Source organism: Octopus bimaculoides, chromosome 8 (genome assembly GCF_046866305.1).
Source record: "Octopus bimaculoides isolate indiv1 chromosome 8, ASM4686630v1, whole genome shotgun sequence".
NCBI lineage: Eukaryota > Metazoa > Mollusca > Cephalopoda > Octopoda > Octopodidae > Octopus > Octopus bimaculoides.
The window spans coordinates 92275445-92292944 of record NC_142935.1 but is presented as its reverse complement, the minus strand read 5'-3'; the positions used below and the strand labels follow the sequence as shown (position 1 = coordinate 92292944).

At 36.6% G+C, this 17500-nt stretch overlaps 1 long non-coding RNA gene across 1 annotated transcript in view; it reads right to left on the bottom strand.

Moving 5' to 3' along the window:
* Positions 1-15161: 15161 nt before the first annotated feature.
* LOC149134504 (uncharacterized) overlaps positions 15162-17500 on the bottom strand; it is a 90885-nt gene continuing 88546 nt past the window's right edge. The window contains exon 3 of the long non-coding RNA XR_016242948.1: positions 15162-15438. This is a non-coding gene — a long non-coding RNA (uncharacterized LOC149134504). The remainder of the gene's footprint in view (positions 15439-17500) is intronic.

Here is a 17500-nt window from a genome sequence, read left to right as displayed (position 1 = left end):
AATAATAATAATAACAATAATAATAATAATAATAATAATAATAATATGCCCTGATGCAGTACCAGGCAGTAGCTTTCATGCTGCTCATCTTAACTGATTGGAAGTGTTATCCTGTACATTGCTTTGTCTTAGTATAAATGATGGGCTACAGCAAATATTCTCCTCAGTACCAGATTTGCTTGTCATTTATTTGGCCTTAGCCAGTCCAGCATGACCCTTTGTGGCTGACGATATGTGCATCTCTGATCACGAGCAGAAGTAGTGGGGGAGCATCATAGTCATGTATTGAGAGGAATTTTGGGGGTGGTTGGGATAATTTACCTCTGGAAACATGTATGTTTCATTCATCATCCTCAAACAAATCTTATTAAGGGATCTATTGATTGGGATGGGCAGCTCGACCCGAAAAAACGTCTAGCTGGACCCCACCTCCGAAATCATGCGCTGTTAATCTTGATACGAGATCACCATGTCGCGCACGTATGGTTGTGATACATGTACCTGGTGTACAAACGGGTAGTCATGATGGGTATATTGGGCTTCGTATATATGTACCCCTATGTCGCTTTGATGGCATGCGCTGCTCTCTAACTAAAAGATAATAATGATGATGATTAACATCATCATTATCATCATTCTAAATAATAGCACAAGGCCAGAAATTTTCAAGGAATAAGTAGGTCGATTATATTGACCTCCGTCCACAACTGGCAGTTTCTTTGTCTTCCTCGTTAAGATGAAATGCAAAGCCGACCTCAGCGTACTTCGAACCCCGACTGTGAAGGCAGAAAAAATCTTCTCTGCATTTTGTCCAGCTTCTTAATGATCCTGCCAGTTCTAATAAAAAAAATTCCTTCTAAAGACACGAAGCCTAAAAATTTGTGGGGCGGTTTAAGTCGATTATATCAACTGATATTTATTTTATCGACCCCTGAAAGATGAAAGGAATTTTCACCCCGGACGTGAAGGCGGATAAAATGAGACGAAGTAATGTGTCCGATGTGCAAATGATTCTGTCAGCTCGCTTCACCAGTAACAGTAGTAGTAGTAGTAGTAGTAGTAGTAGTAGTTGTTGTTGTTGTTGTTTTTGTTGATTTGCTGTTATTCTTGTGGTGATAGTGGTTGTGGAGGTGAATGTCGGGCAGTGGTGGTGGTTATGGTGGTGGTGGTTATGATGGTGTGGTTATGGTTATAGTGGTGATGATGGTAGTTATGGTGATGGTGGTTATGGTGGTGGTGGTGTGAACAGCAGTCAGCAAGAGAAACCACATCAGCATCATCGTCACCGTCATCATCTCCCCAAAATCAGCAACTAGAATAAAACAATATATTGACAATTTGTTGCTTTTTGTGTGTTTCTTCCAAACATATCAAGTAAGAGATGGAGGGGGAGGGGTTTAATGGAGGAAATTGGGAAAGGTGAATAACGAATGGGAGACACGTATTATATAGATGGCAAGTCTACGTATAGAGCGGCATAGAAATAGATGAAAGCTGGGAAAAGAAACAGCGAAAAATAGAGTAGTAAACGAGACAAAGACTAAAAGAAATAGGTAAAAGAAAGATGTCAAAATAAAAGAAACTTGAATGATGGCGGCAAGTAAAGAATGACAAACAGACAGAAGACAGTCAGACGATGAATTAGGAAATGAAGAGAAGACTAAAGCCACCACGACTATCGTCAGTACTACATCATACAACACAAAGTAATTCAGGTGAGAGAGAGAGAGAGAGAGAGAGAGAGAGAGAGAGGAGGAGGATAGATAGATAGATAGATAGATAGATAGATAGATAGATAGATAGATAGGTGGATGGATAGATAGATAGATAGATAGATACATACATTTCTTTTATTAGCCACACAGGGCTCAACAAAGATGGGACAAATACAATGTAGAGCTTTTCTTTTTGGGAGGGGGAAGGACAAAAAAAAAAAGGGTATATGTCGATCAAAAGGGATCGTAGGAAGGAAAAAGGGGGCAGTTCGATCAAAAGGGATCGAGAAAAACAAAAAAGAGCGATCAATAGGGATCGTGTATCAAACAGTAATGTTCTCGTGTAAAAAGAGGGGAGGACAGTTTAGGTTTAGCCGTGGAAAGAAAAGCCTACGGAAAAGACCACGGTAACCTTGGTCAATATTGTCATTACAGAAACTATAACAGTGAGTGACTCTCTTTTGCCTTTTTATAGATAGATAGATAGACAGATAGATAGATTGCTAGAGAGTTATGAAGAGGAGAGAGAGCGACAGAGATAAAGAGAAGGGGGGAGAGGGAGAGTGTTGTAGAAATGAATCATTGAAAGTGTGTCGCAATACTGCGATATCTGTTTCTTTTAAAGTACATTTATATACCTTGATATATAGCGCCTAAGATGGATTATCGGGAAGGTTACGAGAGAGTAGTGTGAGGGAGACAAGGAAATGCGGAGAAAAAAGATGGAGTATGAAAGACAAAAGAGAGCGACATATGTGTGACTGAGAGGGAAAGAGCGAGGCGGGGAGCTATGCGTGATCTTCAGCGGAATTATGTTATATTATTCTTTGATGAATCGAACTTATCTGCTACTGTGGGTGAGGGAGGTGTGAGTGTGTACGTTGTTTGTGTGTTTGTAGAGTGACTGTGTGTGTATGTCTGTGTGTGTGTGTGTGTGTGTGTGTGTGTGTGTGTGTGTGTGTGTGTGTGTGTGTGTGTGTGTGTGTGTGTTGTGTGATCTTGAATCTTTCCATGTAAGCGTCACACAAAACGTCATTATTTGCCAGACACCGTTGATTATCGTACAAAACGCCTCGCATTATTTATTTCGGCTCGAAGGTTGCACGCTGACAGAATCGTTAGCACGCCGGAAAAAAAATTGCTTAGCGGTATTTCCTCCCTGGCTACATTCTGGGTTCAAATTCTGCCGATGTTGATTTTGCCCTTTATCTTTTCGGGATCGATAAAATAAATACCAGTTAAACAGTGGAGTCGATGAAATCGACACCTCCCCTCCACTCAAATCGCTGCCCTTGCGACAAAATTTGTAACCATTATTTCCTTTGGCTCTAGGACAGAGAGCGAGCAGAATCGTTAGCACGCCGCCCAAGATACTTAGTAACATTTCGTCCGTCTTTACGTTGTGAGTTCAAATTCCGCCGAGGTTTACTTTGTCATTCAACCTTTCGTAATCGATAAAACAAGTATTAGTTGAACACTGGGGTCGATGTAATCGACTTAACCCGTTCCCCGATATTTGAAACTAATATATCTTTCTAGGACGATGAGCTGATAGAATATTTACCAGGCTCAGCAAAATGCTGAGCAGAACTTTGTCCGTTTCTACATCCTGAATTCAAATTCCGCCGCGGTTGGCGGTGCCTTTTATCCTTTCGGGGACGATAGATTAAGTACCAATTGAGAAGAGGGGTCGGTGTAATCGACTTAGCCTCTTCCTCGAAATGTCTCCCCTTGTGCCAAGATTACAAAGCAATGTTTCTTTCTGCTCTTTGTCTTCTAATTTCAAATTTAGCAGTGATCGACTTTGTACTTCATCATAACAGGGTTGAAAAATTAAACAAAAAGAGAAATGCTAAGTTTCATGCTAAGTATTTGTTCTCAGGATATAATCAGACATAAAGCAAACACACCAGCAGAAATATATTGATCCCTGTGAGCGAGACCCCGACAAATTGGTGGCAGTCTCTTGTCGTCTGAGAAAGCCTGTTCTGCAATTTCTTGCTGAACAAACCGCACGTGTAAGTTATTTATATTGATCAAATGGTTGTGTTGTACATTATCTAACTCCTTCCATTAAATCGACGAGGGACATTGTACAGTTGTACAGTGTACCAAGCGTCAATTGTTGAAATGTTCCCAGAGCAACGTAAGATAAAGTGCTTTGCTCATGAGCACATCGCCCCACCCAGTCCAGAAAGTGAAACCACGATATCGTGATCGTGAATACAACACCAATAACTTTGCGTCATGCACCCTCAAACATCTACCACATAAACAAAGGCGATCTGGAGAGAACATTTTTCTTGCGATAGGCCTTTCTCATGTTTCCAAACGATCAGCAATAATGACTTACGTCTAGAATGAAGTGTATTGTTTTTACATTTTAGCATCGAGAATGTTCCTGAAAGTTCAAAACGCTCTGCCACCTGGACAGTGCCACTACAAGGATATCCAATGTCGCGTTCTGTAATGAATTAGTGGTGAGCATGCGTAACGACGGAGAGATGACGAATCTGGACATCGATGACAAAAGTCTATCCAACCTCTTCTGGAGTTCCTTGAAGCCAGAGACTGCAAACAGCTTCTAAAAATTCTTTGGGCACAGAGTGGATAATTTCCGTTTCATGATAAGATCTAATGCCAGAAGTTAAGTATGTCCACGGTACGTGCGTGCTGACTAAACGTTCCTACGTTGCATTAGTAAATTTTGATTTTTGTTGAAGAATTGTTGCTACGTAGGGAATGCGTCCGGAAACCAGTCGTGTCTTTCGATGTATACCACCTAACTATAGCATTGAATGTCAGCTCGTTTTCCCCGCTATACTGGGTACGATGTAAATGTCTAGATGCCTCTTGCCAAAGTTTATGCCATATGCATCTACTAAAAACGAGTATTACTGCTCTTGTAAGCATTGTTATTGGTGTCGCTGCTGTTACTGTTGTTGTTGCTGCTGTGGTTGCTGCTGAAGCTCCGACAATATTCCAATTAATGATATTAAAACTGTAGTGGAATATTACGATTGATTAGTTTAATATGTTTTCACTTATATATTCATGAATATATGCGTGTGCGTGCGCCTGTACCTATGGTGCGAAGTATACGACAGGGATGAGAGAAAGCTAGAAAGTGCATGAGACAGACAGAGGGAGAGTGAGACATATTAGTAAAGAATGAGAAATGCGTGTGACTGGTCAACAGGCAGCAGTTATTCTAAGCACGATTCAAACCAAAACAGTCTGAAGAAAACAAAATATTTCCAGTAAGCAATAGAAAAACCTATAAAGCAATCATAACAAAACTTATCTATAGACACTTTAGGTCTTTTTCAATTAAGCTGTGAAGTTAGCAGACAATTAATACGCAAATTATCGGTTGTTTCGTATCTTGTACGTGAATATTAGCATTTTGTAGATATAATCATATAGTTTTATTGTTATTTCATATAATTATCATTTTAATCTACATCAACAATTCTGTGTGCTTCTCACATTTTCCTGATTCTTCATATTTTTAGACACTTTTTCAGACAAATGCTTTTGCAAGATTTTCCAGCTTATGCTTTTGTTTTTTATTGCTTTTCTCCAACGTCATTCCATTTCTTCATTACCATCTCCTTCCTTCCTCTTCTTCTTCTATTATTATTATTATTATTATTATTATTATTATTATTATTATTATTATTATTATTATTATTATTATTCCTTTCTATCCTCTATCCTTTTGTTTTTCATACTCTTCAGTTTTATCTGTTTTCGTTTCTCTCCTTTGTTGATGATATATTTGTAATTACCCTTAATATAATTTCTACGACATTATCACTATCAATATTATTGCTAGAAATCAAATAATAATGCTATAATTATAACAATGATAATAATAACAAGGAGAATAACAATGACAGTACAATAATCACAACAATGCACAATTAATATTCAGTAACCGGATCTTCATCATCACCATCAGCAGCAGCAACAGCAGTATCCTTGGCAGCAGTTGGTGTTCTGGTTGCAGAAGCAATAACAGTCGTTGTAGTAGTGACGGTGGTGATAGTGGTGGTGGTGGCGGCAGTAGTAGTAGTAGTAATAGTAGTAGTAGTAGCAGTAGTCAGACTGTTGTTTATTTTGCTCTGTCGTCTCTATATTAATAGACACAAACCATGAAGCTCAACATCGCAGTTATCCCAACAGTCGCCAAGATATACTTATCTCTTTCACCGTTATATATCAGTTTTTAAAATTTTCATTACTACTAATATTGAGTCGGCGATAACATGAAATAGGGACAACCGATGACAATAGGGACAACCTTTATATTTGACTCGGGTAGCTGCCACATCTTTGTGATCTCAATTTTCAGCCCTACATACTTATCAATCTTTTTTCTTTCTTTCATAATAGAATGTTGATCTCCCGGCACTGCCACGTCGATTGTTAGGCATATTCATTTGTCTCTCCTAAAGGTTACTATGTCCACCCTTCGGTGCTCTAACGCCTTGTCTTTCTTGAAGAAATCCCAAAGGATTTCTGCTTTCCCCTTTTCGTCCATTACCTTTTCTGGTGTATATTGGTAGCAAGCACCCGTAACCTAGTATCCTACTTCCGGCACAGTAGCCAGTGAAGGATTTGGGCTACCTTGTCGTGTCTACGCTTTCACTCTTTCTGAACAAGGCTTTCATAAGCACTAACAATGTGAGTCACGCTTTCAACCCTCTTCCCATGCATTCTGCAGAGTTCCATTGCACTTGTGTGATATATATCTGTTTTTACTGAGTTGGTATTCAATGCCTGATCCTGGGTAGCGATGATGAGGCTTCCAGTCTTCTTTTTTAGGCCACCCTTCCTGGGCCACCTCCATGATGTTTCTTGATCTTTTAAATTGTTCGTTCCTCGGTGGAACTGACTATATAATTCCATGCGGAGTAGTTTCTTCTCTCTCGTTGGCTATTCGTGATTGGAATCGATTAGCACTCTCACGTCCATTTTTGGTAAATGCTTCTGCATTAGCAGCATATTGTAGCAGGTCTTCTTTGCTATTTACCAAGTGCTCTGCCATGTTTCTATGTTCGCTGTTGATGCGCTCCCGTACGCTAATCAGCCCACGTCTACCTTTACCCCATTTCATGTAGAACCTGTGTACGTTCTCCTTAGTGTGGAGGGCACCATGCAATGTCATTGTCTTTCGGGTTTTGTGATGGAGTTGGTTATTCTTCGCTCGTGTCCATTTCAGGATGGGTGCACTATAGCAGACTACAGCAACAGCCCATATGCTGATGTCAGTCACAAGGTTCCTTGAGTTCAGTTTTTATTTCAAGAGAGCTTTGCGGTGCTTCAAATATGCATTGATAACCTTGTCCTTCATTTCTCTGTGCAAGATATTGTCGAGCGCCAGCATCCCAAAGTACTTGTGCCCATTATCATCCGGGTCTTCTATTCTCTCTCTGTTTGGCCATTCCATTCCCTTACCATCTGCTCTTTTCCCCCGTTTTAAAGTGAGCATCGCACACTTCAAGATAACGACTTCCATCCCTACATCCTTGCTGCACATCTGTAGAGTTTCAACCAGCCTCTCCATTTCAGGCTCTGTGTTTGCGAACAGTTTTAAATCATCCATGAAGAGGAGGTGGTTGAGACGAGGTCCATTCTTTCTCAGCTCATAGTGCACGTTGACACTGCGTAAGGCTACCGAAAGTGGGATCAAGGATATAACAAATAACGAAGGTGAGCAAGAGTCTCCTTGGAAGATCCCTCTTTTGATTGTTACTTTGGCTAAGTGCTGGTTGCTACAGAAAAGACCTGCTTTCCAACTAAACATGCTCATCTTATTCAGTGCACACGTTCTGATCTATTCCAAATATGTCGAGCGTTTCCAAAATCCACAAAAGCGGCAACTTGTCATAAGGATTTTTAAAGTCTATTCAGGCCGTGCACAAATATTTTTCGTACTGTTTGCAGTTCTTCATTACAACCTTGTCTATCACAAGATGTACTTTGCTGCCCTTGGATCCTTTTCGGCATCCCTTTTGATCTAATGGAAGTAGATCGTTTTCTGCAAGGAACGTATATATCTTCCCTGCGAGGATGCCTGTTTATACTTTCCATAAGGGGTCAAGACAAGCAATGGGTGGATAATTGACAACTTCATTGCTCTTTCGCTGATCTTTCATCAACAATGTTGTCTTAGCCTCTGGAATCCACTCCGGAACTGCACCTCCTTGTAGGCAATTGTCTAATTGCAACGCAATTCGCTCGTGTGTTAACTTAAACCACTTGCGCCAGTAGCCTTGAATGCCATCTTATCCTGCTGCTTTCGAATTTGGCAGTTTTCATACTTGTGCAATTACATCTTCCGTTGTTATGCGCACATGGTCCTGTCGTGCAGCCTGCATGTGATTCACTTCGGATCTGACGGAATGAATCCACTCAGTACTGCGGTTACGGGTAACTTCTAATCCCCAGATATTATTCCAAAATTGGCGGGTTTCCTCTGCTTCAGGATGTATGCTATCTACTATATCTCCTCCTAATCTCTTAAAAATCTGCCTCCAGTTATTTGAGAATAACCTGTTTTGCTGGAACTGCGATACGCAATCATTGTAACGTTGCACCTTTAATGTTTTGGCCCGCAAAAGTTGTTTTAAGGTTTCGATAACAGTTTTGAACACTTTCTTTTCTATTTGGAATTTTGTGTCAACATGTGCCTTTGGAAATTTTTTTAGCATTTCCCCATTGCCTGTTGGACCATTCTTTTATGCGACTCAGATTTTTACGCAAAGTTTTAATATCGCCTTTAATTCTCTGCTTCCATCATTATTATTATTCGAGGTCAACTTTGCCTTTCATCCTTCCGAGAGCGATAAAATAAGTACCAGTTGAGCACTGAGGTCCACGTAATCGATTATCCCGCTCCCCCAAATCTAAGGCCTTGTGCCTGTATTAGAAATAATAATAATAATAATAATAATAATAATAATAATAATAATAATAATGATAATAATAATAATAATAATAATAATTATTATTATTATTATTATTATTATTATTATTATTATTATTATCATTATTATCATTATTATTATTATTATTATTATTATTATTATTATTATTATTATTATTATGATTATTATTATTATTATTATTATTATTATCATCATCATTATTATTATTATCATTATTATTATTATTATTATTATTTTTATCATTATTATTATTATTATTATAATTATTATTATCATTATTATCATTATTATTGTTATTATCATTATTTATTATTATTATTATTATTATTATCATTATTATTATTATTATTATTATTATTATTATTATTATTATTATTATTATTATTATTTGTTATTATTATTATTATTATTATCATCATCATCATCATCATCATCATCATCATTATTATTATTATTATTATTTTGTCATCATTATTAAATTATGAGAAACCATCATCATTATCATCGCCATCAACATTACTGTTGTTTATTTTCTTTCGTTACCTTTACTGTTTTTATCGCCGAAGAAATTAGTACTTATTTATATTGATCTTCATATATTCCTCCAATATTTTAGTCGATAAAATTTCCAGAAGACTCTGTAGAATTATTTCCATGAACAGTTCATATTTTTATATACAGTTTTATGAGCATTAGGATGTGGTTTTTGTATGTGCTTATTTCTTTAGAAGCTACTAATATGTGAAGATAAATTAACGAAGCCAAGTCGAATTCGAGTGTATTTGATAAATATATCCGAATTACATTTCCGAGTATATGTTCATGTTAAGAAATAATACGATAGGTAAAAATATGTTGATAAACTGAAGTATAGGCGCAGGAGTGGCTGTGGGGTAAGTAGCTTGCTTACCAACCACATGGTTCTGGGTTCGGTCCCACTGCGTGGCAACTTGAGCAAGTGTCTTCTACTATAGCCTCGGGCCGACCAAAGCCTTGTGAGTGGATTTGGTAGACGGAAACTGAAAGAAGCCCGTCGTATATATATATATATATATATATATATATATATATATATATATATATATATATATATATGTGCTTGCGTCTCTGTGATTGTCCACCAACAACGTTTGACAACCGATGCCGGTGTGTTTACGTCCCCGTAACTTAGCGGTTCGGCAAAAAGAGAGAGATAGAATAATTACTAGGCTTCCAAGGAATAAGTCCTGGGGTCGATTTGCCCGACTAAAGGCGATGCTCCAGCATGGCCGCAGTCAAATGACTGAAACAAGTAAAAGAGTAAAGAGTAAAGAGCATACCCTCACGTGCCAATACTTCTTTAGGTTGAAGACAGTTGAAGCAGTACGAACACTTAAGGTAGAAGAAAAGTGTAAGGTTTTCGAACATAAAGCTTATAGGTAGTTTATACATTTGTGACGTGTAGGTATTTATCACTTTCAGTTTTATCTCAAATACAAAGACAATGTGTGTGTGCATGCGCGCGTGCATGTACGTGTGCGTGTGAGCATGTTAGCGTGTGTGGTGTGTCTGTGTGCTTTTCCATTTCTCTCTCTTGCTCCCTCTCCTCTCGCTCTCACTCCTTTTCTTTCTGTTTGTGCAAAATGGATTCCATGGTTAAGAACCTTGCATCAAGTCATTATTGTTGTTGTTGCTGTTGTTGGTGTTGTTGATGTTGTAGTTGTTTGATGTTGTTGTTGTTACTGCTGCTACTGCTGTTATTTCTGTTATTCTTTGTGTTTGGAAAGACGACACTTGTTTGTGGCTCGTAAGTTTTCTTTCAAATTTGTTGTTTAATATTTTTGGCGTTCGAATTTTTGTTGGATTTTTTCCGAAATAAGCCAGCTCGTCCAGCTTATATTGGGGTAGTTTGACGTAAAATTTGCACTTCGGTGGTGAATTCTGAGATACAAAATTTAAAATTTTACATTTCAAAAGAGGAAAAAAAATAAAACGCAAGAATGTCGTTTACCAAATTAAGGCACGTGACGGCTGTTGTAACAGCCATTATGATATTATTATCCCATCACTAGCTGATATGATCGGGAGACAAATCGCAGACAACTTACTAACTGACGCTAATAATACTTACGTATAACACTGAGTGAACTAGTGACTAGGGAATAGAAGAATTTTTAGACCATAATTTGTTGATTATAAATTCCGGATGATGAAACAATTTGAACACTCGCCCTCGAAATCAACTGAGATCCATTGACTTGCTTTGCTTACGTGTATATAAATCTCATGTCACTTATATATTTGCAAAATCGTCACATTTCATATCATAATTAAAATTAATCGTTTATTAATTTTAGCGTTATTAGTTTTGAAACATTCAACTAATTATGGCTATCAATCTAACGTGTTTATAGTAATGGTGGTAGTGGTGGTAGTTGCCGTTGCCGTCGTGGTGTTTCTGCTCATATTTCTATTAATAATCTGAGGCACGCTCTGTTAATCATTTTACTTTCATTTATAAGCGTCATTTTGACGCCATATTATTCCTTCACTAAATATCAAACAAGTTAGGATATCTAATGTCATTTGTGTTAATAAATCGAATTATATATTCAAACTGCACATAACTATATTTATATGTGTACAAGAAATTAATAAAATGTGAATAATTACACTAACAAACATACACATATACACATACATGTACATACATACATACATACATACATACATACATACATACATACTTATGTGTATATGAATACGTATTTAGAGAGAAAGTTTGTTTCATGGCTGGAAGTTCATTCGGTTATTACTCCGAGTTTAGCGAGTGTCGCAGACGCTGTAAAAAAATTTTCATATTTAAAGCACTACATTTATAATAGTAATTATGTATGTGTATGCATGTATGCGTGTGCGCTTCTTTATATATATATATATATATATATATATATATATATATATAGAGAGAGAGAGAGAGAGAGAGAGAGAGAGAGAGAGAGAGAGCGGGACAGAGAGAGATAGAGAGAGAGAAATATCAAGATGGCTACAAGCAGATGGGCTGGAATTGGTAAATAAAGGTCCAGTGGTATCACAGTATTACTTGTGATAATACAAATACAACAGATGACATTCCTTGACCAATTGTAGCCCATCTGCCGGTACAGACTTGAACTCCCTGCACTACCATATTTATTCGAAATTCCCCTGGCCGGATGAAAAGTCCAGTTGGTGGCTTCGAAACATTAAGCTGCACGGAATCCGAATCAAACTATTTTGATCCGTATATATATATATATATATATATATATAGAAAGAGAGAGAGAGAGAGAGAGAGAGAGAGAGAGAGAGAGAGAGAGAGTTATTAATATTTCTAAGTCTCTCTAAAGGAGACTACGGCAGCGGTACTGGAAATTAATAGTTATCGCCAAGCCAACATGGCAGTCCCAAAATTAGGACGAAAGCTGCCGTGAATTAGCTCCAAGAAGCCATCGCCTCTAGCTAGCTATGTGACACACGAAACCTGTGTCCTTTATAACCTTCGAACAGGGGAGGTCAGCAGTGTCCCCTTGCTGGTTTGGCATCTGCAGACTAGTTTCAGGGTGTTGCCCCTTGTCAATGCAGAGCAGCCAAGCTCCAGCCAGGCGGCGCCGCCGACTATCTGTTCGAAGGTTATATATATATATATATATATATATATATATATTATAAAATCTGGTAATTAGTCATATATTAATTAATATCGATTAATTATCAGGAGGCCAGCACATCTAAAGAATCAAAGAGATTCAGAAATATAATCTGCAATCTCAGGGGATTAAGGTGCATTTTAAAAAATAACGTCGACCACTAACGTGGACAATTAATGCGCTAGAAATAGATCACATCTTGTGTCTATTAAGACATAAATTGTTCATATATATATATATATATATATATATATATATATATATATATATATATATATATATATATATATATATATATATATATGCGTGTGTGTGTGTGTGTGTATGAGTGTGTGTATATATGTGTGTATATATATGTGTGTGTGTGTGCGTGTGTGTGTGTGTGTGTGTTTAAGTAGGCACATAAATGCAAAACAACGGGGACGAAATAGTACTCGAACTGCGGGGGTTGAGTAATATGCGTTTTAATTAAAGCTGCAAAGACATCACAAAAAACTGTGACTGAGAGTTTCAATTTCCTGTTCGTCGGACTGTTGTGATTAATATAAATGAATATAAACAACTTGGTGCGATATAATACCATAAAAGAAAAGTTTAATCGTCACTAAATGTGACTGAGAGTGGCGAAGCACCTACATTACTAACAATAAGAGATAACACTTAATGCTGTAAGAAGAGCGCAATATATATATATATATATATATATATATATATATATATATATATATATATATATATATATATATATATATATGTGTGTGTGTGTGTGTGTGTGTGTGTGTGTGTGTATATACACTGACGGAAGAGGTAACCGCCCTGTGCCCGTCTCTAGAATCACTATACTAGACTAGTTTCACTTATTTCGTAGGTATCATCAATAGTGACTGATATATATACACTCACTCACAAATATGCAAGTGCACATATATGAATATGAGTATGACTTTAAATTACATCAGATAGTGGGGCCCTGGTACAGGAATTTCCTTGTTATGAGGACTGTGGAACAACCACTTAGCCAACATTGTTTCCAGATCTACACTGATCTGAAGTAGCAGCATTTGTTAAGATTCTAGCATGTGACTCACTGGGATTGAAGTACCCCTAGTTCTTGGGTGGGGGGATAAATTCGTATGCAAATCTTGAAGTGCAGTTGCTTTATGGTCGTCACACTTCCTTTTGTACCACTTGTTTTATAGCTGATTGCGCTTAGAAATGTTCCTTCTTTTCATCCGAATTACTGAACACACTTACTCACCTAAATCATGTGATCACATGCGGTTTGTAGTACGACTTCTTTTTTCTCACACAAGCACATACACACTCACAAAAAAGATTGGTGGGGGGAACTACATCATTTTAAAGAAATTAGCATCTTTATCACTATCAAAAACAACACTTTTATAGCAAATTTCTTTGATGACTATCTGAAACATAATAGTCATTTTTATCGTGACCATAAACCCAACGACTTTAAAATATGTACATAAATTATTTAGTCAACAGAGATCTATTATTAACAATTTAGTAAAATTTCATTGCTTGATCTACCTGATATATCTGATAATGATTACATTTTTTAAAGAATTTATTTCAGTATTTCAGTGAGTCTCTAGCTAGTATTGAATATTCTGACGAAGAAAAATTGTAACACTCAAACTGATATATATATACGACAATAGGTAAAAAGTGTTCAACGCAGAAAAACTTTATATCTACTGATTGAAAATGAATAATTAATTTTGGTATTTTTATCCTAGCCTCGCACACATACACACTCACACACAAAATACATGTGCATATATACATACACACATTATATATATATATATATATATATATATATATATATATATATATATATATATATATATATATATATATATATATATATATATATATATATATATATATGGCTGTGTGTATTTTTATCTTAGTAAATATCGATTCTATGCCCTTGTACGCATGCGCACACACACACACACATATATATATATATATATATATATACATAGATAGAGAAAGAGAGAGAGAGAGAGAGAGAGAGAGAGAGAGAGAGAGAGAAACGATACAATATGGAAAGAAATTACCTATTTAAAATTACTACAATTGTTTTGACATATTTTACACCTTTAGTTCATTGCTGATGTGTTGTACAATCATTATCCCACCTCTAAGGTGTAAAATGTACCTCCTCAAGTGACTGTGCACAGAAATTCTTCATCGGGCCCTCTCGTCATTTAACGCAGTGGGATAATACATACCCAGAATGGTATGTCCTATTCAACAGTTTAAAGACACAGCTAAACCTGTAGGCATAGGGATACAATTAAAATTCAAAATGCGTAAATAAAAATCAAACAGAAGAAAAGAAAAGTATTGGCTTGACTATAGATTTTCATTCTATATTAATGGTCAGATTACAAAGAAGAAAGTTCTCTAAAGAGACTGAAGAATAAAATGGCGAATAAAATTAAGTATTGAGAAATAATCAAGTGATTAAGTGATGAGAACCGACCATTTCTGTACTTATGGACTGGTATCTTGTCTCTTTTAAGGATCTGAATTATCTGTCTAGAATGGGGTCACTTGTTTTGTTGCGAGACACGGAAGCAATTTTTGTGTGTGTGTGTGTGTGTGTGTGTGTGTGTGTGTGTGTGTGTGTGTGTGTGTGTGTATGTGTGTACAAGTCATAAAGAAACGAAGCAGCTGAAAACATATTTGAGTCAAGCACTACAACTTATGTACTTACGTGTGGGTGAGACTTCCCTCTTTTGCAACTACTTCAGTTTTCCTGCACATATTTCATATATATAAAAAAAAAAGAAAAACGTAGTAAATACGATCTCGTTTGTAACTGAACATATGCGAGGCAATTTATTTCCTTTATTTTTAACAAAAGTTAGTCAATTACAAAAGCAATTTCTCTATACTATGTCTCTTTCGAAAAATATACAAATATAGCAGCTGTGGAGCTATATAGCTTTTCATTCACTTTATTACGGACGAGGGTCCTTGAATTGTCAAATCTGCAAGTGTTCAAGTGCATCAATAAAAATGAATTCAAAATAAAGAAGAGAAATGTGCGATCCATTATATCTGAAATACATAAAAGATAAATTATGTTGACGCCTCATAATTATAGAATCCAAGTGAGACTAATTTGAAAGGAAAAATCAATAAATAATTATAAGGACATATTTAATTATTTATTCCATCAATATTCTTCACCTCTTTCTCTTCCGTATTCTTTTAGCCATTTGTCTTTTATTCCATAGACTATAATGTTGGACTGCATTATATTGATTTTCTTAACATAGTCATACGGATTCGAATCTGGAGACTGAGCCCAGTCTATTACATCGATCCAGTAAACAGCTGGTACTTTTTGCCTCTACTCCACAAAGGATGAAATGCAAAAATCAGCCTTTGCTTGATTTGGACCTGAAACGTACAGTAGGCAATTAAATAACGCAAAAGAATTTTGCACTTTATACTACCGATTCGGTTAATGAACATTGTTCATATAAATTAGAGCTGTAAATCGAAATCCCATATTTAAGTATAGGTCTTTGTGTATTAAGGGTCTTTGAAATTCATATGGAAGATGGCTACAAGATTCGATCGTGAATATTTGAACATTCGGTATCCAGACCCCAAAATGTATTTAATGCATATAATTTTTCCCGGTAAGGACATTACACTACTCGATTTAATGCCACCACAAAGCCTATGAGAACTTTTAGCAAAGTTTGATTCTTTGTTGCAAGCATTCTGTTTAGACACTTCATAGGAACTATCCGTTAATCTCAAACCATCGTTCACAACATACCAAAAAATGATATTTAAAAACCTTGAAAATGTTATCTACTCTTCCCTATCATTCATGGATTCCAATATATCCTATCTTCGGCATATGACTTCTTACTTATATGCAAGTAACACTTTGCGTTTATCTCTAACACACTAATCTATGATACCTTATCTATAGCCTGCATCTATGATCCCTTATCTATAGTTTGCATCTGTCCAGACTCCACCGTTTTCACAAACATCAGTCTCGGAAGTTGATGCCTTCTTATACATAAACTTACCTTGTCTTGTTACTCGTGTATAGCATCTGGATATCAGCAACAAAAATCGTTTTAGTTATTCTGACTCAAATCTCCGTTTTCCATTCTTCCAAGTAAAAACTGCTTTGTTCACTGCTGTCTGGATTCTTTTAACCGTGGAAAACTCTCTGACCCGATCTCTTTCTCCATCCACGACATTTGTCTCCATACCCTACGCATCTTAGAGAGGATGAATGGATGAGATTTTTTGACACTTTTATTTATCCCTTGTTAATGCTGCCAATATGAAAACAAAGTTAATAACTTTCTCAATTTCTAACACCAATATTACAAACCCTAACAGTTTCCGCATACATATGGTCTCGAATGGCACTGGTCTTATCTTGAATTATTGACACACATCCATATACTGCACAACGACCTTCCAGGTTAGAGTATTTTTAAGTCAGCTGAAACGTTGAGTTTGAGAAATTTAAAAGATAATTATCTCTAGGAGTACATTTGCCTCATCTCTATTCTTTTCTTCATACAAGAAACTTTGATGAGCATGATATATCTTCTTAGGCATTTCTCACTCTTAGCCACAACATCCCGTTGTCACATACAACCAAACAACTCATCTCGTACCGCTTGGAGAAATCATTTCGTCATATAATCTAGACTGCTTATACCAACATCGTTAAATTTTGCGAGACTGTAATTTAAACCAAGATGGATTCCAATATGTACCAAACTACCCTCTTGATCCGATGCCTTCCAAAATGATGCCAATCATTTTGGTTCCTTTAAGAAGGACATTCATCCAGGTTTCAGAATAATCCTTTCCCACACTTCTCAAACATGATGGTCCTGGAAGTAGTACAAATGTGTAGAACCACTCAGCCTTTGCGAGCAGCATTGCATTTTCCGTGTTAATGTAGAGACTAGATGAATCTAGTGCTCTTTTAGTATCTCCTTTTATTCGGGAAAGCTCCCCACCATCAACACATACATGTGAATATAGTTTCCATCAGTTAAAGCTAACAGGACCATCAGTCCCAATATTGCCCTTGCCTTTACGCTCGAACAACGTGTCTCAGAGCTGGCCC